The 23011-nt window shown below is 55.3% G+C and overlaps 1 long non-coding RNA gene across 1 annotated transcript; it reads left to right on the top strand.

The window, feature by feature from the left end:
• The first annotated feature begins 16979 nt into the window (after positions 1-16979).
• LOC138580157 (uncharacterized) lies at positions 16980-22300 on the top strand. The gene is made up of 2 exons (XR_011304187.1): positions 16980-17078; positions 21881-22300. It is a non-coding gene; the product is annotated as an uncharacterized lncRNA (long non-coding RNA).
• Positions 22301-23011: the final 711 nt, after the last annotated feature.

Below are 23011 nucleotides of genomic sequence, written 5' to 3'. Positions count from 1 at the left end.
TCGCCATTGCAGGTGAGCGCGGCACTCCAGGTGAGACTGGGCATGGGCTGCCTCCATTTTGGCCAGTAGTGGCCCCGGCAAGCCCCGCCATGTCCCGAAGCGTCCCTTTCTTGCAGCTCCACTCTCCTCCCTCCTCCTGCCTCCCTGCCCACCCCCGTGCAGTGATTGGCCAGGCTGAGGCATGTGTTGAATGTGGAGTTGCCAGCGCTCCCTGCATGCCTGATTCCATCTCGGTGTTGCAGGTGAGCGCGGCACTCCAGGTGAGACTGGGCATTGGCTGCCTCCATTTTGGCCAGTAGTGGCCCCGGCAAGCCCCGCCATGCTCTGAAGCATCCCTTTCTTGCGGCTCCCCTGCCCTCCCTCCTCCCGCCTCCCTGCCCGCCCTCGTCCAGTGATTGGCCAGGCTGAGGCCTGTGTTGAATGTGGAGTTGCCAGCGCTCCCTGCACGCCTGATTCCATCTCGACGTTGCAGGTGAGCGTGGCACTCCAGGTGAGACTGGGCATGGGCTGCCTCCATTTTGGCCTGTACTGGCCCCGGCAAGCCCCGCCCTGCCCCGAAGCGTCCCGTTCTTGCGGCTCCCCTCCCCTCCCTCCTCCTGCCTCCCTGCCCGCCCCCATCCAGTGATTGGCAAAGGTTGAGGCCTGTGTTGAATGTGGAGTTGCCAGCGCTCCCTGCACGCCTGATTCCATCTCGGCGTTGCAGGTGAGCGCAGCACTCCAGGTGAGACTGGGCATTAGCTGCCTCCATTGTGGCCAGTAGTGGCACCGGCAAGCCCCGCCATGCTCTGAAGCATCCCTTTCTTGCGGCTCCCCTCCCCTCCCTCCTCCCGCCTTCCTGCCCGCCCCGTCCAGTGATTGGCCAGGCTGAGGCCTGTGTTGAATGTGGAGTTGCCAGCGCACCCTGCATGCCTGATTCTATCTCGGCGTTGCAGGTGAGCGCGCCACTCCAGGTGAGACTGGGCATGGGCTGCCTCCATTTTGGCCAGTAGTGGCCCCGGCAAACCCCGCCATGCCCCGAAGTGTCCCTTTCCCTCCGGCTCCACTCCCCTCCCTCCTCCCGCCTCCCTGCCCGCCCCCGTCCAGTGATTGGCCAGGCTGAGGCCTGTGTTGAATGTGGAGTTGCCAGCGCTCCCTGCACGCCTGATTCCATCTCGGCGTTGCAGGTGAGCGCGGCACTCCAGGTGAGACTGGGCATGGGCTGCCTCCATTTTGGCCAGTAGTGGCTCTGGCAAGCCCTGCCATGCCCCGAAGTGTCCCTTTCTTGCGGCTCCCCTTCCTCCTCTCGCCTCCCTGCCCGCCCCCGTCCAGTGATTGGCCAGGCAGAGGCCTGTGTTGAATGTGGAGTTGCCAGCGCTCCCTGCACTCCTGATTCCATCTTGGCGTTGCAGGTGAGCACGGCACTCCAGGTGAGACTGGGCATTGGCTGCCTCCATTTTGGCCAGTAGTGGCCCCGGCAAGCCCCGCCATGCCCCGAAGTGTCCCTTTCTTGCGGCTCCCCTTCCTCCTCCCGCCTCCCTGCCCGCCCCCGTCCAGTGACTGGCCAGGCTGAGGCCTGTGTTGAATGGGGAGTTACCAGCGCTCCCTGCACGCCTGATTACATCTCGGCGTTGCAGGTGAGCGCGGCACTCCAAGTGAGACTGGGCATTGGCTGCCTCCATTTTGGCCAGTACTTGCCCCGGCAAGCCCCGACATGCCCCAAGTGTCCCTTTCTTGCGGCTCCCCTTCCTCCTCCTGCCTCCCTGCCCGCCCCCATCCAGTGATTGGCCAGGCTGAGGCCTGTGTTGAATGTGGAGTTGCCAGCGCTCCCTGCACGCCTGATTCCATCTTGGCATTGCAGGTGAGCGCGGCACTCCAGGTGAGACTGGGGCATGGGCTGCCTCCATTTTGGCCAGTAGTGGCCCCAGCAAGTCCCGCCATGCCCCGAAGCATCCCTTTCTTGCAGCTCCACTCCCCTCCTCCTCCCGCCTCCCTGCCCGCCCCCGTCCAGTGATTGGCCAGGCTGAGGCCTGTGTTGAATGTGTAGTTGCCAGCGCTCCCTGCACGCCTGATTCCATCTCGGCGTTGCAGGTGAGCGCGGCACTCCAGGTGAGACTGGGCATGGGCTGCCTCCATTTTGGCCAGTAGTGGCACCGGCAAGCCCCACCAGGGCCCGAATCATCCATTTCTTGCGGCTCCCTGCACCTCCCTCCTCCCGCCTCCCTGCCCGCCCCTGTCCAGTGATTGGCCAGGCTGAGGCCTGTGTTGAATGTGGAGTTGGCAGCGCTCCCTGCATGCCTGATTCCATCTCGGCGTTGCAGGTGAGCGTGGCACTCCAGGTGAGACTGGGGCACGGGCTGCCTCCATTTTGGCCAGTAGTGGCCCCGGCAAGCCCTGCCATGCCCCGAAGCGTCCCTTTCTTGCGGCTCCCCTACCCTCCCTCCTCCCGCCTCCCTGCCCGCCCCTGTCCAGTGATTGGCAAGGCTGAGGCCTGTGTTGAATGTGGAGTTGCCAGCGCTCCCTGCACGCCTGATTCCATCTCGGCGTTGCAGGTGAGCGCGGCACTCCAGGTGAGACTGGGCATGGGCTGCCTCCATTTTGGCCAGTAGTGGCCTCGGCAAGCCCTGCCATGCCCCGAAGCGTCCCTTTCTTGCGGCTCCCCTCCCCTCCCTCCTCCCTGCCCGCCCCCATCCAGTGATTGGCCAGGATGAGGCCTGTGTTGAAGGTGGAGTTGCCAGCGCTCCCTGCACGCCTGATTCCATCTCGGCGTTGCAGGTGAGCGCTGCACTCCAGGTGAGACTGGGCATGGGCTGCCTCCATTTTGGTCAGTAGTGGCCCCGGCAAGCCCCGCCATGCCCCGAAGCGTCCCTTTCTTGCGGCTCCCCTCCCCTCCCTCCTCCCGCCTCCCTGCCTGCCCCCGTCCAGTGACTGGCCAGGCTGAGGCCTGTGTTGAATGTGGAGTTGCCAGCGCTCCCTGCACGCCTGATTCCATCTTGGCGTTGCAGGTGAGCGCGGCACTCCAGGTGAGACTGGGCATGGGCTGCTTCCATTTTGGCCAGTAGTGGCCCTGGCAAACCCCGCCATGCCCCGAAGCGCCCCTTTCTTGCTGCTCCCCTCCCCTCCCTCCTCCCGCCTCCATGCCCGCTCCCGTCCTGTGATTGGCCAGGCTGAGGGCTGTGTTGAATGTGGAGTTGCGAGCGCTCCCTGCACGCCTGTTTCCATCTCAGCATTGCAGGTGAGCGCGGCACTCCAGGTGAGACTGTGCATTCGCTGCCTCCATTTTGGCCAGTAGTCGCCCCGGCAAGCCCCGACATGCCCTGAAGCGTCCCTTTCTCATACCTCTCAACCTTTTAAGACTGCTTGGAGGGTGAGAGCCTGGGTTGGACACCGGAGGCGGCGCCCAGGGTTAGAGGAAGTGACATCACAGGAAGGTGTGCGAAGAAAATACCACTATTAACTTACTACACTGCTACAAAACTAGGCTCTTTTGCATGCAACCCTTGTACCAAGTAAATGCAGTTAAAAAACAATACACATGTTCTTTCTGTACAGTTTATTTTTTTCCCCCAGAAGCAAACCTGCCTGCAAAATAAATGTAGAACTTTCACAAGAAACCAACTGTGCTCATGTGATGTTTAAACACAAAATAGTGGAACAGAGGCAGTACACCAATCTGGAGACTAAAGCCTCAATTTGAACAATTATTCATTGGTCAGTTTGCAATTCAAATACCTTAGTTCTTATGCTTCAGGTTGTATGCTCGTGTAGCCTTTTTGGCCAGCTCTATCAAATCATCATTTGGCTTCAATCTGTGGCAAGGTTGTGAGGCTTCATTGGTGTGTAATTTTACTCGTATAATTGACGATAGTGTTCTGGACAGATCTAAGCTGCTTCTAAATTCTGTTTTGTTCGTTCTTATCATGGAGAACACCCTTTCTTCCTGAGCATTTGAATGAGGCAAAATTAAAATTAGGAGTGCCAGTTTACAAAGATGAGGGAAGAGTTTTAGTTTAGTAAACCTTGCCCAGATTGTGTCCATCCTTTCAGGTGGCTCATCAATGTCTCTTATTGCTCAACATATTTCTATGATGACGTATATAATCTAAAGCTTATTACAAATAATGTATTAGTGAAGCACATGACAGGCAAAGGGGAACCTTAATAAATATCTATATCAACTAAACTTGTGAAGATGTGGTCTGTGGCTTAAATTGTCAACATCCCAGTTCCACCATTTAACCAAAGTGTGTGATCCTGGGCAGATCTGCAGCTCTGTGTTTTACTCTGTAAGTGTTTGACTGCAGAGCGTATGTTAAAATATCATGCTGTTATTTAAAAAAGGCCTGACTATAGAGTTGCCCCATGTATACCAATCGTGCAACTTAGGTATTTTGAACCACAAAGTTATTTGCCAATTGGCTTACTTATGGGAACGTATTCTAAAGTCTACTTCCATGGTGCCTCCATGTAGCAAAAACGGATGCAAAGCCCTTTTCTGTGAAGTCACTTCTGTTGGTGTAATGCATATACAAATTAAGAGGTTTGTATGAATTTTGCCCCATAGAGCATGGACAGAGCTCTAATAGATGAGTTCCCTGCATCTGTAATGATTTGAAGTTTTCTTTTTTTGTTGTGTGTCAAAATGCCATGTTGTTCTGTTTTTATAATTGTGGTGGTAGACAGGCACAGTCCTGCCGCTCCTATGCAGTCTACCCACGACAGAGAAATAATCTATAACACAGGATGAAGGGCAACAGTGACAGCACCTGGTATGAAGACGCTACATAGAGAGGCAGCTGGCCAGCAGCAGGCAAGACTTTCCAGCACTCCACAAGTGAGGGACATTCTATTAAAGTGACATAACTTTGATATTATTCATAGATGAGTATTTCAATTCTATCTCTCTCATCCACGAGTAAAATGAACCACCCTGCTCAGCATGTGCCCTTGAAGGGTGGACGGGGAATGCTCAGCGCAAATGTTAATTCCGTTTCATGCTCTTTCTCGGCCTCCAAATGGCTGTAAAATGCCTGGGAGGGTGAAAGTAAACACACCCGGCTTGTACACCTTACTTTTGCACTTGGGGGCTTTGGTAAAGGCCCAAATGTTTGCAGAATTAGATTGGTGGTCACCCTGGCCTAGTTCCAAACTGAGCCACGCTCTGGGACCAACAGGAGATTGGCCAACTCACTGTGCCCAACTTCATGCTGGAAACACCCTGTGCCATTACTTGGTATAACAACACCTTCTGCCAGCACCAGACTGAGCAACATTTTGCCCAGTAACAGACTGAACAACTCCCTGTCCCAAACAACAGACTGAGCAGCAGCCTGTGTCCAGCACCACAAAGGGCATGGAGGTATGCCCAGAAGTCATGCGAGTCTCTCTCTCTCTCCCCCCTCTCCCTCTTCATTTCCCTCTCCCTATCTCCATCTCCTCTTCCATCTCCCTCTCCCTCTCCCCTCTCACCTCCCTCACCCTCCCGCTCCCTTTCCCCCTTCCTGTTTCTCTCCCCCTCTCCCTCTTCCCCTCTCCCCTTTCTCCTCATCTCTCTCCCCCTCCCTCTCGCTCTCTACTTCCTCTTTCCTCTCCCTCTACCCCCTCCCTCTCCCTCTCTCCATCTCCCCCTCCCTCTCCCTCACCCCTCTCTCCCCTTCCCTCTCCCTCGCCCTCTCCCCTCCCGCTCCCTTTCCCCCTTCCTGTTCCTCTCCCCCTCTTCCCTCTCTCTCCCCTTTCTCCACATCCCTCTCCCCCTCCACCTCCTCCTTCCTCTCCCTCTACCCCCTCCCTCTCTCCATCTCTCCCTCACCCCTCCCCCCCTCACATCTCTCCCCTTCCCTCTCATTTCTCCTAAGTAAACTACACTACGAAAAATATGGTTATGATTTCACTAAGGTGATATACATGTCATACAGAATGGATCACCATACGTATCATTAATATCTGTGTGTATAGATCCATATTGTCAAATAATTTGACAAATTACTGTGACTCCAAGCAGACGTCCAAGGCCACATGATAATATGGTATTATATAGCACTTACCCTTAAGCTCTTTTTTATAGAACAAATATGCATACAAATATCATTGCAGTGAATTATTTTTGAAACGTGAAAAATCCTACATTTTTTTGGTCACAGAATGTTGGCAAGTTACGTAGTGGGGCTGACAGCACTTTTCTTACCTGGAGGCTGGCTTTGTTTTCCTGAAGTAATCCTCCTCGCCTCCACGACGGAATTCTAAGGCGGCAGGCAGCAGTGGCTCAGAGTCCTTGGATCCAAGGCTGCAGCAGCAGGCAGGCAGGCACTCCACTCCGAAACAAGGTCGTCTGTCTCAGGCGAAAAAGCTTGCAGGATGCACGTCGCACGCAAGAAACCAAACAACTTTCGTTTCCCGCGCACTGGCTCATTAAACATGCCAGATGCCTGCGCCCAGAGCCAGCAGCACGCATGCGCAGTGCTACTGAGTCTCGTGAGGTGGGGGAAGGCGGGTGAAACCAAGGAGCTGGCGGGTGGGCGGGTGTGTGGATGCTTTTGGCGGGTGTCACCCGCCAAAAGCGGGTGAGTTGAGAGCTATGCTTTCTTGCGGCTCCCCTCCCCCCTCGAGCCTCCCTGCCCATCCCCGTTCAGCGATTGGCCAGGCCTAGGCCTGTGTTGAATGTGGAGTTGCCAGCGCTCCCTGCACGCCTGATTCCATCTCGGCGTTGCAGGTGAGTGCGGCACTCAAGGTGAGACTGGGCATGGGCTGCCTCCATTTTGGCCAGTAGTCGCCCCGGCAAGCCCCACCATGCCCCGAAGTGTCCCTTTCTTGCGGCTCCCCTGCCCTCCCTCCTCCCGCCTCCCTGCCCGGCCCCGTCCAGTGATTGGCCAGGCTGAGGCCTGTGTTGAATGTGGAGTTGCCAGCGCTCCCTGCACGCCTGATTCCATCTCGGCGTTGCAGGTGAGCGCGGCACTCCAGTTGAGACTGGACATGGGCTGCCTCCATTTTGGCCAGTAGTGGCCCCGGCAAGCCCCGCCATGCCCCGAAGTGTCCCTTTCTTTCGGCTCCCCTTCCTCCTCCTGCCTCCCAGCCCGCCCTCGTCCAGACATTGGCCAGGCTGAGGCCTGTGTTGAATGTGGAGTTGCCAGCGCTCCCTGCACGCCTGATTTCATCTCGCCATTGCAGGTGAGCGCGGCACTCCAGGTGAGACTGGGCATGGGCTGCCTCCATTTTGGCCAGTAGTGGCCCCGGCAAGCCCCGCCATGCCCCGAAGCGTCCCTTTCTTGCAGCTCCACTCTCCTCCCTCCTCCCGCCTCCCTGCCCACCCCCGTGCAGTGATTGGCCAGGCTGAGGCCTGTGTTGAAAGTGGAGTTGCCAGTGCTCCCTGCACGCCTGATTCCATCTCGGTGTTGCAGGTGAGCGCGGCACTCCAGGTGAGACTGGGCATTGGCTGCCTCCATTTTGGCCAGTAGTGGCCCCGGCAAGCCCCGCCATGCTTGAAGCATCCCTTTCTTGCGGCTCCCCTGCCCTCCCTCCTCCCGCCTCTCTGCCCGCCCCCGTCCAGTGATTGGCTAGGCTGAGGCCTGTGTTGAATGTGGAGTTGCCAGCGCTCCCTGCACGCCTGATTCCATCTCGACGTTGCAGGTGAGCGTGGCACTCCAGGTGAGACTGGGCATGGGCTGCCTCCATTTTGGCCTGTACAGGCCCCGGCAAGCCCCGCCATGCCCCGAAGCGTCCCTTTCTTGCGGCTCCCCTCCCGTCCCTCCTCCTGCCTCCCTGCCCGCCCCCATCCAGTGATTGGCAAAGGTTGAGGCCTGTGTTGAATGTGGAGTTGCCAGCGCTCCCTGCACGCCTGATTCCATCTCGGCGTTGCAGGTGAGCGCAGCACTCCAGGTGAGACTGGACATGGGCTTCCTCCATTTTGGCCAGTAGTCGCCCCGGCAAGCCCCGCCATGCCCCAAAGTGTCCCTTTCTTGCGGCTCCCCTTCCTCCTCCTGCCTCACTGCCCGCCCCGTCCAGTGATTGGCCAGGCTGAGGCCTGTGTTGAATATGGAGTTGCCAGCGCTCCCTGCACGCCTGATTCCATCTCGGCGTTGCAGGTGAGCGCAGCACTCCAGGTGAGACTGGGCATTAGCTGCCTCCGTTGTGGCCAGTAGTGGCACCGGCAAGCCCCGCCATGCTCTGAAGCATCCCTTTCTTGCGGCTCCCCTCCCCTCCCTCCTCCCGCCTTCCTGCCCGCCCCCGTCCAGTGATTGGCCAGGCTGAGGCCTGTGTTGAATGTGGAGTTGCCAGCGCTCCCTGCATGCCTGATTCTATCTCGGCGTTGCAGGGGAGCGCGCCACTCCAGGTGAGACTGGGCATGGGCTGCCTCCATTTTGGCCAGTAGTGGCCCCGGCAAGCCCCGCCATGCCCCGGAGTGTCCCTTTCTTGCGGCTCCACTCCCCTCCCTCCTCCCGCCTCCCTGCCCGCCCCCGTCCAGTGATTGGCCAGGCTGAGGCCTGTGTTGAATGTGGTGTTGCCAGCGCTCGCTGCACGCCTGATTCCATCTCGGCGTTGCAGGTGAGCGCGGCACTCCAGGTGAGACTGGGCATGGGCTGCCTCCATTTTAGCCAGTAGTGACCCCGGCAAGCCCCGCCATTCCCCGAAGGGTCCCTTTCTTGTGGCTCCCCTCGTCCCTCCCGCCTCCCTGTCCGCCCCTGTCCAGTGATTGGCCAGGCTGAGGCCTGTGTTGAATGTGGAGTTGCCAGCGCTCCCTGCACGCCTGATTCCATCTCGGCGTTGCAGGTGAGCGCGGCACTCCAGGTGAGACTGGGCATGGGCTGCCTCCATTTTGGCCAGTAGTGGCCCGAGCAAGCCCAGCCATGCTCTGAAGCATCCCTTTCTTGCGGCTCCGCTCCCCTCCCGCCTTCCTGCCCGCCCCCGTCCAGTGATTGGCCAGGCTGAGGCCTGTGTTGAATGTGGAGTTGCCAGCGCTCCCTGCAAGCCTGATTCTATCTCGGCGTTGCAGGTGAGCGCGCCACTCCAGGTGAGACTGGGCATGGGCTGCCTCCATTTTGGCCAGTAGTGGCCCCGGCAAGCCCCGCCATGCCCCGAAGTGTCCCTTTCTTGCGGCTCCCCTTCCTCCTCCCGCCTCCCTGCCCGCCCCCGTCCAGTGACTGGCCAGGCTGAGGCCTGTGTTGAATGGGGAGTTACCAGCGCTCCCTGCACGCCTGATTCCATCTCGGCGTTGCAGGTGAGCGCTGCACTCCAGGTGAGACTGGGCATGGGCTGCCTCCATTTTGGCCAGTAATGGCCCCGGCAAGCCCCACCATGCCCCGAAGTGTCCCTTTCTTGCTGCTCCCCTCCCCTCCCGCCTCCCTGCCCGCCTAAATCCAGTGATTGGCCAGGCTGAGGCCTGTGTTGAATGTGGAGTTGCCAGCGCTCCCTGCATGCCTGATTCTATCTCGGCGTTGCAGGTGAGCACGGCACTCCAGGTGAGACTGGGGCATGGGCTGCCTCCATTTTGGCCAGTAGTGGCCCCGGCAAGCCCCGCCGTGCCCCGAAGCATCCCTTTCTTGCGGCTCCCTTCCCCTCCCTCCTCCCGCCTCCCTGCCAGCCCCCGTCCAGTGATTGGCCAGGCTGAGGCCTGTGTTGAATGTGTAGTTGCCAGCGCTCCCTGCAAGCCTGATTCTATCTCGGCGTTGCAGGTGAGCGCACCACTCCAGGTGAGACTGGGCATGGGCTGCCTCCATTTTGGCCAGTAGTGGCCCTGGCAAGCCCCGCCATGCCCCGAAGCGTCCCTTTCTTGCGCCTCCACTCCCCTCCCTCCTCCCGCCTCCCTGCCCGCCCCGTCCAGTGATTGGCCAGGCTGAGGCCTGTGTTGAATGTGGTGTTGCCGGCGCTCCCTGCACGCCTGATTTCATCTCGCCATTGCAGGTGAGCGCGGCACTCCAGGTGAGACTGGGCATGGGCTGCCTCCATTTTGGCCAGTAGTGGCCCCGGCAAGCCCCGCCATGCCCCGAAGCGTCCCTTTCTTGCAGCTCCACTCTCCTCCCTCCTCCCGCCTCCCTGCCCACCCCCGTGCAGTGATTGGCCAGGCTGAGGCCTGTGTTGAAAGTGGAGTTGCCAGCGCTCCCTGCACGCCCGATTCCATCTCGGTGTTGCAGGTGAGCGCGGCACTCCAGGTGAGACTGGGCATTGGCTGCCTCCATTTTGGCCAGTAGTGGCCCCGGCAAGCCCCGCCATGCTTGAAGCATCCCTTTCTTGCGGCTCCCCTGCCCTCCCTCCTCCCGCCTCCCTGCCCGCCCCCGTCCAGTGATTGGCCAGGCTGAGGCCTGTGTTGAATGTGGAGTTGCCAGCGCTCCCTGCACGCCTGATTCCATCTCGACGTTGCAGGTGAGCGTGGCACTCCAGGTGAGACTGGGCATGGGCTGCCTCCGTTGTGGCCAGTAGTGGCACCGGCAAGCCCCGCCATGCTCTGAAGCATCCCTTTCTTGCGGCTCCCCTCCCCTCCCTCCTCCCGCCTTCCTGCCCGCCCCCGTCCAGTGATTGGCCAGGCTGAGGCCTGTGTTGAATGTGGAGTTGCCAGCGCTCCCTGCATGCCTGATTCTATCTCGGCGTTGCAGGTGAGCGCGCCACTCCAGGTGAGACTGGGCATGGGCTGCCTCCATTTTGGCCAGTAGTGGCCCCGGCAAGCCCCGCCATGCCCCAGAGTGTCCCTTTCTTGCGGCTCCACTCCCCTCCCTCCTCCCGCCTCCCTGCCCGCCCCCGTCCAGTGATTGGCCAGGCTGAGGCCTGTGTTGAATGTGGAGTTGCCAGCGCTCGCTGCACGCCTGATTCCATCTCGGCGTTGCAGGTGAGCGCGGCACTCCAGGTGAGACTGGGCATGGGCTGCCTCCATTTTGGCCAGTAGTGACCCCGGCAAGCCCCGCCATTCCCCGAAGGGTCCCTTTCTTGTGGCTCCCCTCGCCCCTCCCGCCTCCCTGTCCGCCCCTGTCCAGTGATTGGCCAGGCTGAGGCCTGTGTTGAATGTGGAGTTGCCAGCGCTCCCTGCACGCCTGATTCCATCTCGGCGTTGCAGGTGAGCGCGGCACTCCAGGTGAGACTGGGCATGGGTGTTAGGCAGAAACCTGTGCAGTTCCCTTGGGGAACACTGCAAAAGATTTAAGACTACAGGTATAGCAGTAAACCCACTTGGTAGCAGTCTGTACCACCCAGATTTACCTGGTAGCTGTGGCTGAGCAGTCAGACTTCCCTCAAGAAGAGTTAGGCAGTATGTAAAGTATACACCATAGGTACTAAAACACCATAGCACAAACAAACACTGACCAGAGCTTGGTTTCAAAAGTATATAGTTATTTATTTTAAAAACACATAAGATGAAAACACTCTAGCAAAATATAGTAAAACACTTCAAACACAGTTATAAGAAAAGCAGCTTCAATCCTTTCTCCTATCTAGACAACTCTAGGTTAACACCACATAATTCAAACAGAGGTGAGTGCTTAACGTTAGATGACACTCTAGTAGATTCAAGAAAGGGGTAGAAAGACACAGAAAATAGGTTAAACACACCACTCTAAGATTCAGAACACTTGCAATAGGCTCAAAGAAGTACAAAGTCACAGGTGAGCAAAAGTCACTAGGCAGGGCCCACTCTTAGAGTAGCCGGAGCGAAAATGTGCCCAAGATCACACTGTTGTTAGAGATTCAAAGTCTTGCAAAGAGTTAGAAAGAGTTTAGAGTGGCTTGGAAAGTTTAGCCAAAGTGTCCCAGGCACTCCCAGGTTCGAAAGCCGCGGACTAAATCTACCCCGTACAGTCGGTGGCAAGGGAAGCCAGGCGGAACACGGTACCTTAAGCGGAAAGGATCCTCCAGCGGTGGCAGTTGTTCCAGGCAGTGGCAGCAAGGCTCGACGTCGGTCAGGGGAGAAGAAAATCTCGCTGAAGAGCAGAAGAGGAAGGTCGTTGCACTGCCCGGGAAGAAACCAGCTGCGGAGTCCTCCGGTTAAAGGGTTGTACCGACTTTCGCGGTTTGGGGTAAAAGCGTGGTATTCCGGTTGCCGGGGTGCTTGGCACGGGCAAGGCGGCCACGAGATACCTCGAAGAAGCGGAAAGAAGGTGAAAACTGGTTGTCCCCACCAGTCAAGGGAAGGAGCCACTCCGTTAAGAGTTCTCCTCGGTCGTTGGGAAAAGTGGTGAGACGGTTCAGCAGGGCTCCACCGGTTGGTGTCGTCGAAGCAGGTTGGCTCAGCTCTTCCCTCGTCGGATTCTTTGTCCTGTGGCGACTTCTGAAGTTCCAGTCCCCAAAGCCCTGCTTTTATGCAGCAAACCCCCATTCACCCAGCCTAGCTGTCACTCAAACATGCTAAGTGGTGAGCTGGGCGGCTCACCACTTGGGCCAATCAGGACGGAGTGCGACTTGAGTTACCAAGGTAACTCAGTCCAGGGTGCCTAAATCCCCCTCCACCCCTCCTAAGTACCCCAGACAGAGTGGCACCACTTTGGAGGGCTTCTGTGGAGAAGCCCGCCAAAAGTGGAACAAAGGGCTCCACTTTGGGTCAGAGTTACAGAGGCGAACACCAACGCCATTTTAGAATCAGGTTTTGGCAAAAAAAACCCAACCGGAGTTATAATAATAAATATATAAACCGGCGGTATGTTTAAGGCTACCGTAAATAAATAATTAAATGTGTTAGCCTAAAACAATGGGAAATCCCATAGGGAAATATTCGCGGTCGAATATAAAAAGTAGTTTCCACTGCCACCAGCCAAAACTCGATCAGGGGGGACGGAGACGTGCCCCCTCGACTAACAGACCCTGGGGCAATTGAATTGCCCCAGTCAGTACGTCCACAATATGATGGTTTGTACTGGTTCTGTTCAGGATTTAAGACTAGTAAAGTCTTGGGTGACTTTACATGCCCTGGGAGACAGTAGTCAGTCCCAGGGTATGGAGTCTATGTTGGGGAGTCCCTAGGACACCCCTGGGTTACTGCACAGAGGGTGCTGTGTAACCCACATCACAAAAATACATGCGGCCCTATGGAGTAAAAGACCCCATAGCCCATTCAACACAAGGTTTGACCAAGATAACACAGTTCAACATGTCCAAGAGTGAGGGTAAAAGAGTCTCACTCTTGGCAGGAGAAAAAAAGAAAACCCCAGAAATCCAGCAAAGCTGCTGGGGGACTCACTAGGTAGGGAAATTCAGCCTAAATAGAGAATTCTCCCTAACAATGGGCTGCCTCCATTTTGGCCAGTAGTGGCCCGAGCAAGCCCAGCCATGCTCTGAAGCATCCCTTTCTTGCGGCTCCACTCCCCTCCCGCCTTCCTGCCCGCCCCCGTCCAGTGATTGGCCAGGCTGAGGCCTGTGTTGAATGTGGAGTTGCCAGCGCTCCCTGCAAGCCTGATTCTATCTCGGCGTTGCAGGTGAGCGCGCCACTCCAGGTGAGACTGGGCATGGGCTGCCTCCATTTTGGCCAGTAGTGGCCCCGGCAAGCCCCGCCATGCCCCGAAGTGTCCCTTTCTTGCGGCTCCCCTTCCTCCTCCCGCCTCCCTGCCCGCCCCCGCCCAGTGACTGGCCAGGCTGAGGCCTGTGTTGAATGGGGAGTTACCAGCGCTCCCTGCACGCCTGATTCCATCTCGGCGTTGCAGGTGAGCGCTGCACTCCAGGTGAGACTGGGCATGGGCTGCCTCCATTTTGGCCAGTAATGGCCCCGGCAAGCCCCACCATGCCCCGAAGTGTCCCTTTCTTGCTGCTCCCCTCCCCTCCCGCCTCCCTGCCCGCCTAAATCCAGTGATTGGCCAGGCTGAGGCCTGTGTTGAATGTGGAGTTGCCAGCGCTCCCTGCATGCCTGATTCTATCTCGGCGTTGCAGGTGAGCGCACCACTCCAGGTGAGACTGGGCATGGGCTGCCTCCACTTTGGCCAGTAGTGGCCCTGGCAAGCCCCGCCATGCCCCGAAGCATCCCTTTCTTGTGCCTCCACTCCCCTCCCTCCTCCCGCCTCCCTGCCCGCCCCGTCCAGTGATTGGCCAGGCTGAGGCCTGTGTTGAATGTGGTGTTGCCAGCGCTCCCTGCACGCCTGATTTCATCTCGCCATTGCAGGTGAGTGCGGCACTCCAGGTGAGACTGGGCATGGGCTGCCTCCATTTTGGCCAGTAGTGGCCCCGGCAAGCCCCGCCATGCCCCGAAGCGTCCCTTTCTTGCAGCTCCACTCTCCTCCCTCCTCCCGCCTCCCTGCCCACCCCCGTGCAGTGATTGGCCAGGCTGAGGCCTGTGTTGAATGGGGAGTTACCAGCGCTCCCGGCACGCCTGATTACATCTCGGCGTTGCAGGTGAGCGCGGCACTCCAGGTGAGACTGGGCATTGGCTGCCTCCATTTTGGCCAGTACTGGCCCCGGCAAGCCCCGACATGCCCCAAGTGTCCCTTTCTTGCGGCTCCCCTTCCTCCTCCTGCCTCCCTGCCCGCCCCCATCCAGTGATTGGCCAGGCTGAGGCCTGTGTTGAATGTGGAGTTGCCAGCGCTCCCTGCACGCCTGATTCCATCTTGGTATTGCAGGTGAGCGCGGCACTCCAGGTGAGACTGGGGCATGGGCTGCCTCCATTTTGGCCAGTAGTGGCCCCGGCAAGTCCCTCCATGCCCCGAAGCATCCCTTTCTTGCAGCTCCCCTCCCCTCCCTCCTCCCGCCTCCCTGCCCGCCCCCGTCCAGTGATTGGCCAGGCTGAGGCCTGTGTTGAATGTGGAGTTGCCAGCGCTCCCTGCATGCCTGATTCCATCTCGGCGTTGCAGGTGAGCGCGGCACTCCAGGTTAGACTGGGCATGGGCTGCCTCCATTTTGGCCAGTAGTGGCCCCGGCATGCCCCGAAGCATCCCTTTCTTGCGGCTCCCCTCCCCTCCCGCCTCCCTGCCTGCCCCTGTCCAGTGATTGGCCAGGCTGAGGTCTGTGTTGAATGTGGAGTTGCCAGCGGTCCCTGCATGCCTGATTGTATCTCGGCGTTGCAGGTGAGCGCGGCACTCCAGGTGAGACTGGGGAATGGGCTGCCTCCATTTTGGCCAGTAGTGGCCCCGGCAAGCCCCACCATGCCCCGAAGCGTCCTTTTCTTGCGGCTCCCCTCCCTCCTCCAGCCTCCCTGCCCGCCCCGTCCAGTGATTGGTCAGGCTGAGGCAGTGTTGAATGTGGAGTTGCCAGCGGTCCCTGCACGCCTGATTCCATCTCGGCATTGCAGGTGAGCGCGGCACTCCAGGTGAGACTGGGCATGGGCTGCCTCCATTTTGGCCAGTAGTGGCCCCGGCAAGCCCCGCCATGCCCTGAAGTGTCCCTTTCCTGCGGTTCCCCTTCCTCCTCCCGCCTCCTTGCCCGCCCCCGTCCAGTGATTGGCCAGGCTGAGGCCTGTGATGAATCTGGAGTTGCCAGCGCTCCCTGCACGCCTGATTCCATCTCGGCGTTGCAGGTGAGCGCGGCACTCCAGGTGAGACTGGGGCATGGGCTGCCTCCATTTTGGCCAGTAGTGGCCCCAGCAAGCCCCGCCGTGCCCCGAAGCATCCCTTTCGTGCGGCTCCCTTCCCCTCCCTCCTCCCGCCTCCCTGCCAGCCCCCGTCCAGTGATTGGCCAGGCTGAGGCCTGTGTTGAATGTGTAGTTGCCAGCGCTCCCTGCACGCCTGATTCCATCTCGGCGTTGCAGGAGAGCGCGGCACTCCAGGTGAGACTGGGCATGGGCTGCCTCCATTTTGGCCAGTAGTGGCACCGGCAAGCCCCACCATGCCCCGAATCATCCTTTTCTTGCGGCTCCCCGCACCTCCCTCCTCCCGCCTCCCTGCCCGCCCCCGTCCAGTGATTGGCCAGGCTGAGGCCTGTGTTGAATGTGGAGTTGCCAGCGTTCCTTGCATGCCTGATTCCATCTAGGCGTTGCAGGTGAGCGCGGCACTCTAGGTGAGACTGGGCATGGGCTGCCTCCATTTTGGCCAGTAGTGGCCCCGGCAAGCCCCGCCATGCCCCGAAGCGTCCCTTTCTTGCGGCTCCCCTCCCCTCCCGCCTCCCGCCTCCCTGCCCGCCCGCGTCCAGTGATTGGCCAGGCTGAGGCCTATGATGAATCTGGAGTTGCCAGCGCTCCCTGCACGCCTGATTCCATCTCGGCGTTGCAGGTGAGCGCAGCACTCCAGGTGAGACTGGGGCATGGGCTGCCTCCATTTTGGCCAGTAGTGGCCCCGGCAAGCCCCGCCGTGCCCCGATGCATCCCTTTCTTGCTGCTCCCCTCCCCTCCCGCCTCCCTGCCCGCCCCGTCCAGTGATTGGCCAGGCTGAGGCAGGCCTGTATTGAATCAGGAGTTGCCAGTGCTCCCTGCACGCCTGATTCCATCTCGGCGTTGCAGGTGAGCACGGCACTCCAGGTTAGACTGGGCATGGCTGCCTCCATTTTGGCCAGTAGAGGCCCCGGCAAGCCCCGCCATGCCCCGAAGCGTCCCTTTCTTGCGGCTCCCCTCCCTTCCCGCCTCCCTGCCCGCCCCCGTGCAGTGATTGGCTAGGCTGAGGCCTGTGTTGAATGTGGAGTTGCCAGCGCTCCCTGCATGCCTGATTCTATCTCGGCGTTGCAGGTGAGCGCGGCACTCCAGGTGAGACTGGGGAATGGGCTGCCTCCATTTTGGCCAGTAGTGGCCCCGGCAAGCCCCACCATGCCCCGAAGCGTCCTTTTCTTGCGGCTCCCCTCCCTCCTCCAGCCTCCCTGCCCGCCCCGTCCAGTGATTGGTCAGGCTGAGGCAGTGTTGAATGTGGAGTTGCCAGCGGTCCCTGCACGCCTGATTCTATGACAAGACAGGAGGCTCATATTATGCATTACAATCTTTACTCTGAAACCACAGCAGCAAAGAAAAAACTTTTACAAACAAAAAAGTTTCAACAACAGAACTAGATAAAGTTCAATGTCAATGCATGGGGAACTCCCCAAACCATCATGGAGGATAGGTCATACCCTGCAGGGGACCAATGAGCAGGGACCCTCCTTTATATATGTCCATTACTCTAACGCCAACCCCCCTTTCTTTGCTGCTGACACCACAGAGCTAAGTCACCCCTTTCAGTTGTGTCTTACATTGTTTGTCAGTAGTAGGCTTTATTAGTTTGAATATGACATATATTATTTATATGGTAAATATGTGTTAATTACCTTTTATTATAAAGGAATTCGTGTATTTGATACAATGTATCTGGATAGCCGCGTGCGGCCGTTGGTTTCATTTTGGTGTCTTTCAAAAAGAAAATATGTATTATGCTCATACTTCGTGTTTCATCTGAAGCAGTGGTGCAATGGTTGAATTTCGGACTACAGTCCATGAGGTTGTGAGTTCGAGGGAGCTCTCTAACATATTTCTTCTTTAAAAATTTCTCGCGCTTGTAAACTCAGGTGTTTCTAGTGCATTAATCAACTCGCTCCCTGCGTGCGCGAGAGCAGTGTTGTTTACACTGTTCCCTCTTCATTTCGCCTGTTTGAATTCGTGCCCCTTGACAGATTTATGGTCACCTGGGGATTCCAGGTGCTGCAGGCTTTGGGTTCGGCCTGCCCCTGTGGCTTATGTTTGTAACAAAAGCCTCTGTTTCAGTACTGAGCCAAGTTAGCTCAAATATAGAGCTGCAGGTCTCCCATGCAGGAAGACCCCGGTTCGCGGCCGACCAGCGCATGTTTATTTGTATATTTTAAGATTAGATATTTTAATTGTTATATTTTAAATAATTGTATTTTACAATGGAGGTATTTGATTGTCACCTTTTTTGCTCAGTTGAGCAGGGATTTCCTAATGGGCATTTGGTTGGTTCATGACTTCTTCAGAAAGATTATAGCACAAACATTTTAATAGTAAAAATGTGGTTTTGTTAAATGTTTGTAATTTCGTATCCCTGGTGACACAACACATTTCCTTACCTTTAGTGCTGGAAAGAAAGAATGTTTACTGATAGACTGTGGGTTTGTTAGGTCAAAGTCTGACCATCCAGCGCAAGAGCCCGATGCACTGCCAGTCTGCAGTTTTATTTTATTTTCTTTGTTTATTTATTCATTTACTTATTTCTTAAGTTATGTGCTTTGCCTTCACTGTAGGTGCCATAAGTTCGGTTTCAGGTTCAGCCTGATTCTATTGCGAGGTTACCCCCTCGTGTACTGCTGATTATCACACCCTGCTCGGGCGAGCAGTTGGAGGTGCACTTGCTCAGTGTATCCTACCTTCAACTTGACAGTTTTCTTTTGTTTGGGTTATCTTCCCTGGAAAGGTGCAGTCACCTGCTCGGTGGCAAGGTTGCCTGGGGTTTCTGCGAGGGGTCCCCTTGTATACGGCTGTGTCCACACCCTGCTAGGGTGAGCAGTTGAGGTACACTTGCTCAGTGTTTCCTCCCTTAAAGTGGGCAACTTGGGTAATTACCTTAACTGGCATGCACCATAACCTGCTCGGTTTCAGGCTCTGCCTGAGTTCTAATGCGAGGTTACCCCCTCGTGTACTGCTGATTATCACGCCCTGCTCGGGCGAGCAGTTGGAGGTGCACTTGCTCAGTGTATTCCTTCCTTAAGGTCGGCAGCTTTGTTTAGGTGCTGCATATGGCTGACGCCATTGTTTGGTCTTGTAGGCGTGCAGTAACCTGCTCGGTTTCAGGCTTCGCCTTGTTCCTACTGCGAGGTGCTCCCTCGTGTACTATTGGTTGCCTCACCCTGCTGGGGTGAGCAGTTGAGGTGCACTTGCTCAGTGTACGCTTTGATAAACAATATGTTTAAGTGTTGACTGGAACACATTTGCGTTTTTTCAGAATTGTCAGTGGCCCAGAAAGCTCAGTGAGTATCAGCTTATATAAGGGCCGGGGATTCGGTCCCCTGTGAGGGCGTAACCCCTCTTCTTTGGATATTTTATATATATTTCATATATTATATATTCTTTATTTATTAAGTGCTTTAAAGAAAAGAGTGTGGAAGTGGTTGTAAACAGACCCATATGGGGTTGTACCTTCCTCTCTAACCATCTATCTGGTGTTATCATTCATCTTTTAGTTAAAAATTCTGTCACCCTTTACCTTAGTTAGTTTCAGGACAACTCAGTCCTTTCCTTAGGTTTTGATTCCCGACCTCAATTGCTCCACCCAATACCAGTGCTGATTAAGCTACAGTATTTTCTCTCAACATGAGGAAGAATAAAGATGATGCGTTATGCCTCTATTGAGGTCTGTAGGGCTTAAGGCTCTCTTTAGTGGGGACGTTTGTTCTCCCCTACTTTTGTCCCATTGGACATTCCTTATTCTTTTGGTTTCTGGTGGAGACAGGGTCAGCTCGAGGGTAACCGTTCAGTTTTTTACATGACAAGTTGAGCAACCATGTTTTACTTGGATGGAGTGTTTGGAAACACTTGATGGTATCAGTTAGACGAGTTGCCAAATAATAACTTGCTGGCGCCTGCCTCATGTTTTTCCTCTCAAAGCTTGGCCTATGGTTCAGCTAACCGTCTAACAGTGTGTTGCAACTTCTCCTCTGCTCGAGGAGTACACGCAGGCTTCTGTACCCTCATGAGCGTTGCTTAACCTCTTTAGAGTGCTGTTTTCATATCCGTGCTGACCGTTCTGATACAGGTTCCTAATTTTGGAAAGGTCTACATCAGTCTTTTATCCAGCTGAGATCGATAAGTGAACACCTCACACCACACAACGCTCGTAGTAGTGTTAAGCACCACTCATATACCTGAGGGTTCGTAGTACTGTATAAGTACTGTTTTGCTATGGACAATGTGCTTAGTTTTTCCTTCCCCTGATTCCCTTAGTGGCCAGTCAGCCTCACATGAATACAGTGACTCAGACCTCAGGGTTTGAGGGGACAGTGGTCCCAGATTTCTTCTCAACCTTGCATTTACAGGGCATTGATAATTATCCAGAGTTCTTTCCCCCTCATTCCCCTTCCTGCCATCCTTGGGGGAGATTGCATCATATTATTACGCCTCTGGGAGTATCCAATGGTCTCAGTTTTCCTGCCATCCTTGGGGGAGATTGCATCATAATATTACACCTCTGGGAGTATCCAATGGTTTCAGTTTTTTCCTTTTTACAGGAGTTCTGGCGGGTGACCAGTGCAGACTCGCACTGAGCATTTCCCTCCCGTCTGTTACTTTCCTTTGTGCTAATCTCTGGTATTTCAATAAGTTAACTGGAGTCTGTCCAGTCAGGGGATTGGTTAGAGGCGCTAGTGGGTATTTATTTCTCTTAACGGTGTAAAGCGGGGCTTTAATGTGGTCCTCAGGGTAGTTTTCTTTCTGGATTGCAAGGTTTTTCCTTTGGATAAGTGGGGGAGGTTTCTCCTCTTTTGGGAAGGCTCAATATCCCTTGGTGGGATAGAGGGGTCTGGGAGTGATACTATCCCCCATCCACGTTATGACCCTCTATCACGATGCGTTCCAGAGTCTATACATTAACTTTCAGACGGTGTCTGCCGCTACGATTACCAGAGTGCTGGGATATATATTTGGTTGATGACTTGATTATCATAGTCACCTGCATGGCAGGTGGACCTTTGGGGTTTTCACAAGAGTTTGTTTGCAGTAAGGTGCCAGCTCAGGGTGCTGTGAGCTTCAAAGATCTGCAAATTGGCTGAAATATAGGTTGGACCTCTTCTGGTGTACACCTTCAGTTTAACCATTTAGTGATCAGTTCTTTGCAGTTTAGAGTCTTGCTAAGATTTTGGAAATTTGGTGTCCTCCTTCGGTTACTTTTGATCCGCTAGGGGATTTATCACCAGGGAGGAGGGATCAAGGTTTCAAGCACCGGGCACACCTACAAAGGAGTTTAGATATCACTATAATGGTAGTGATTGGATGTTGGATACATTTTTTCTTCTTGCCAAGTTTGGCCTCTTAAGGATCAGGTTTATAATATCTGCCTTTTGTCATGGTAGCAGAGTCCTTCTTCAAGAGTTCGGGAGGTCTGAGGGTCTCCGTGTTGGCGGTTTGACGGGTTTAGCTTCTCAGGTAGGGCCCTCTCTTCCATTCTGCTTCTGCCTCCAGAAGACTTCCCTCCTTAGTATACACATATGTCTGAAGACAATTGTAGATTAATTCTATTGCTTTTCAGCTCCGCTCAGGATGGATTGTCCTATTACAAAATTTATAAAAATGATTTTTTACTCCCATTTTACCCTTTTGAAGATTTGTCTTTCCCTCTTGGTTCCCCAGTGTAGTTCTGTGACATGCCCTGTTTCTAATACGATATCTTCCTTTAATGCATGGGATGGAACCTATAAGACTTTCACCCCTATGGGGTACTTTTCTTTATCTCCAGGAGAGCTAGGTGTTTGTTTTCATTGGTTTGCTTTCTAGGTCCCCAAAAATGGTACGAATTTAAGTGTTTTGAATATTTGATTGAACAACATAGGTGTTTATTTCAGATGGTTTTGTCCTAACCTATTAGTATAGGAAAACTTTGTTCAATGTTTTCCCCTCTTTTAACCAGTTGGTTTTGGTGGCCTGTAAGGAACGCTGGATTTGGCACATTCCTGTTTTTCTTGCAGTGGATTTGACTTTGCCTTATAAGACAGCTTTTCGGGCAACCTAGTCTTGGGCAATTCTCTGATTGGTCAACAGATTGATTTAATGAAAGCATTTAAAAAATGTTACCTTTCCTTTAATTTTATTATATTATCTATTATATTGGATCATTTTGTACTTACTAATGAGATGCAAGGGCTTTGAACTTGCATAATATGAGCCTCCTGTCTTGTCATAGAATGACTAATCCCCCACACTAACGTGAGATGGGGGTTTAGATTCTATTAAAGACAAGGAGGCGATTATTATCCCTCCCACCCACCCTGGATATGATATGATATGATATGACAATTGTGATACGCATGTACACAGGTGGTTCAAGTGAGAACATTCTTTGGTTTGTTGTTCTTCCCAACCACCCACCCTTCTTGCTTGTTGTTCTTACAGGTACGAGTTGAGGTTCTGCTCAGGAGTGTGGATCGCAGTTACAAGTTCTGGAGTGCGTGATTTCGGGTGAGAAGTCCTATCCAGAAGAACTTCTTCATTGCTTCAGGCTGCGGAAAGGTTGGGATCTCCGGTTTCGCTGGATCCTTTTTCTCTGCGCTACGCAGTTCAACCGTTCCATTGGGCGTCTGGTGCAAGTCAGCTGCAGAAAGAGGGGTTGGCGTTAGAGTAATGGACATATATAAAGGAGGGTCCCTGCTCATTGGTCCCCTGCAGGGTATGACCTATCCTCCATGATGGTTTGGGGAGTTCCCCATGCATTGACATTGAACTTTATCTAGTTCTGTTGTTGAAACTTTTTTGTTTGTAAAAGTTTTTTCTTTGCTGCTGTGGTTTCAGAGTAAAGATTGTAATGCATAATAATCGCCTCCTTGTCTTTAATAGAATCTAAACCCCCATCTCACGTTAGTGTGGGGGATTAGTCATTCCATCTCGGCATTGCAGGTGAGCGCGGCACTCCAGGTGAGACTGGGCATGGGCTGCCTCCATTTTGGCCAGTAGTGGCCCCGGCAAGCCCCGCCATGCCCTGAAGTGTCCCTTTCCTGCGGCTCCCCTTCCTCCTCCCGCCTCCCTGCCCGCCCCCGTCCAGTGATTGGCCAGGCTGAGGCCTGTGATGAATCTGGAGTTGCCAGCGCTCTCTGCACGCCTGATTCCATCTCGGCGTTGCAGGTGAGCGCGGCACTCCAGGTGAGACTGGGCATGGGCTGCCTCCATTTTGGCCAGTAGTGGCCCCAGCAAGCCCCGCCGTGCCCCGAAGCATCCCTTTCGTGCGGCTCCCTTCCCCTCCCTCCTCCCGCCTCCCTGCCAGCCCCCGTCCAGTGATTGGCCAGGCTGAGGCCTGTGTTGAATGTGTAGTTGCCAGCGCTCCCTGCACGCATGATTCCATCTCGGCGTTGCAGGAGAGCGCGGCACTCCAGGTGAGACTGGGCATGGGCTGCCTCCATTTTGGCCAGTAGTGGCACCGGCAAGCCCCACCATGCCCCGAATCATCCTTTTCTTGCGGCTCCCCGCACCTCCCTCCTCCCGCCTCCCTGCCCGCCCCCGTCCAGTGATTGGCCAGGCTGAGGCCTGTGT

Source organism: Ambystoma mexicanum, chromosome 3p (genome assembly GCF_040938575.1).
Source record: "Ambystoma mexicanum isolate Mex_15411 chromosome 3p, UKY_AmexF1_1, whole genome shotgun sequence".
NCBI classification, from domain to species: domain Eukaryota; kingdom Metazoa; phylum Chordata; class Amphibia; order Caudata; family Ambystomatidae; genus Ambystoma; species Ambystoma mexicanum.
Note: the sequence above shows the minus strand (reverse complement) of the source record. Positions and strands in the feature narration are given on the sequence as shown.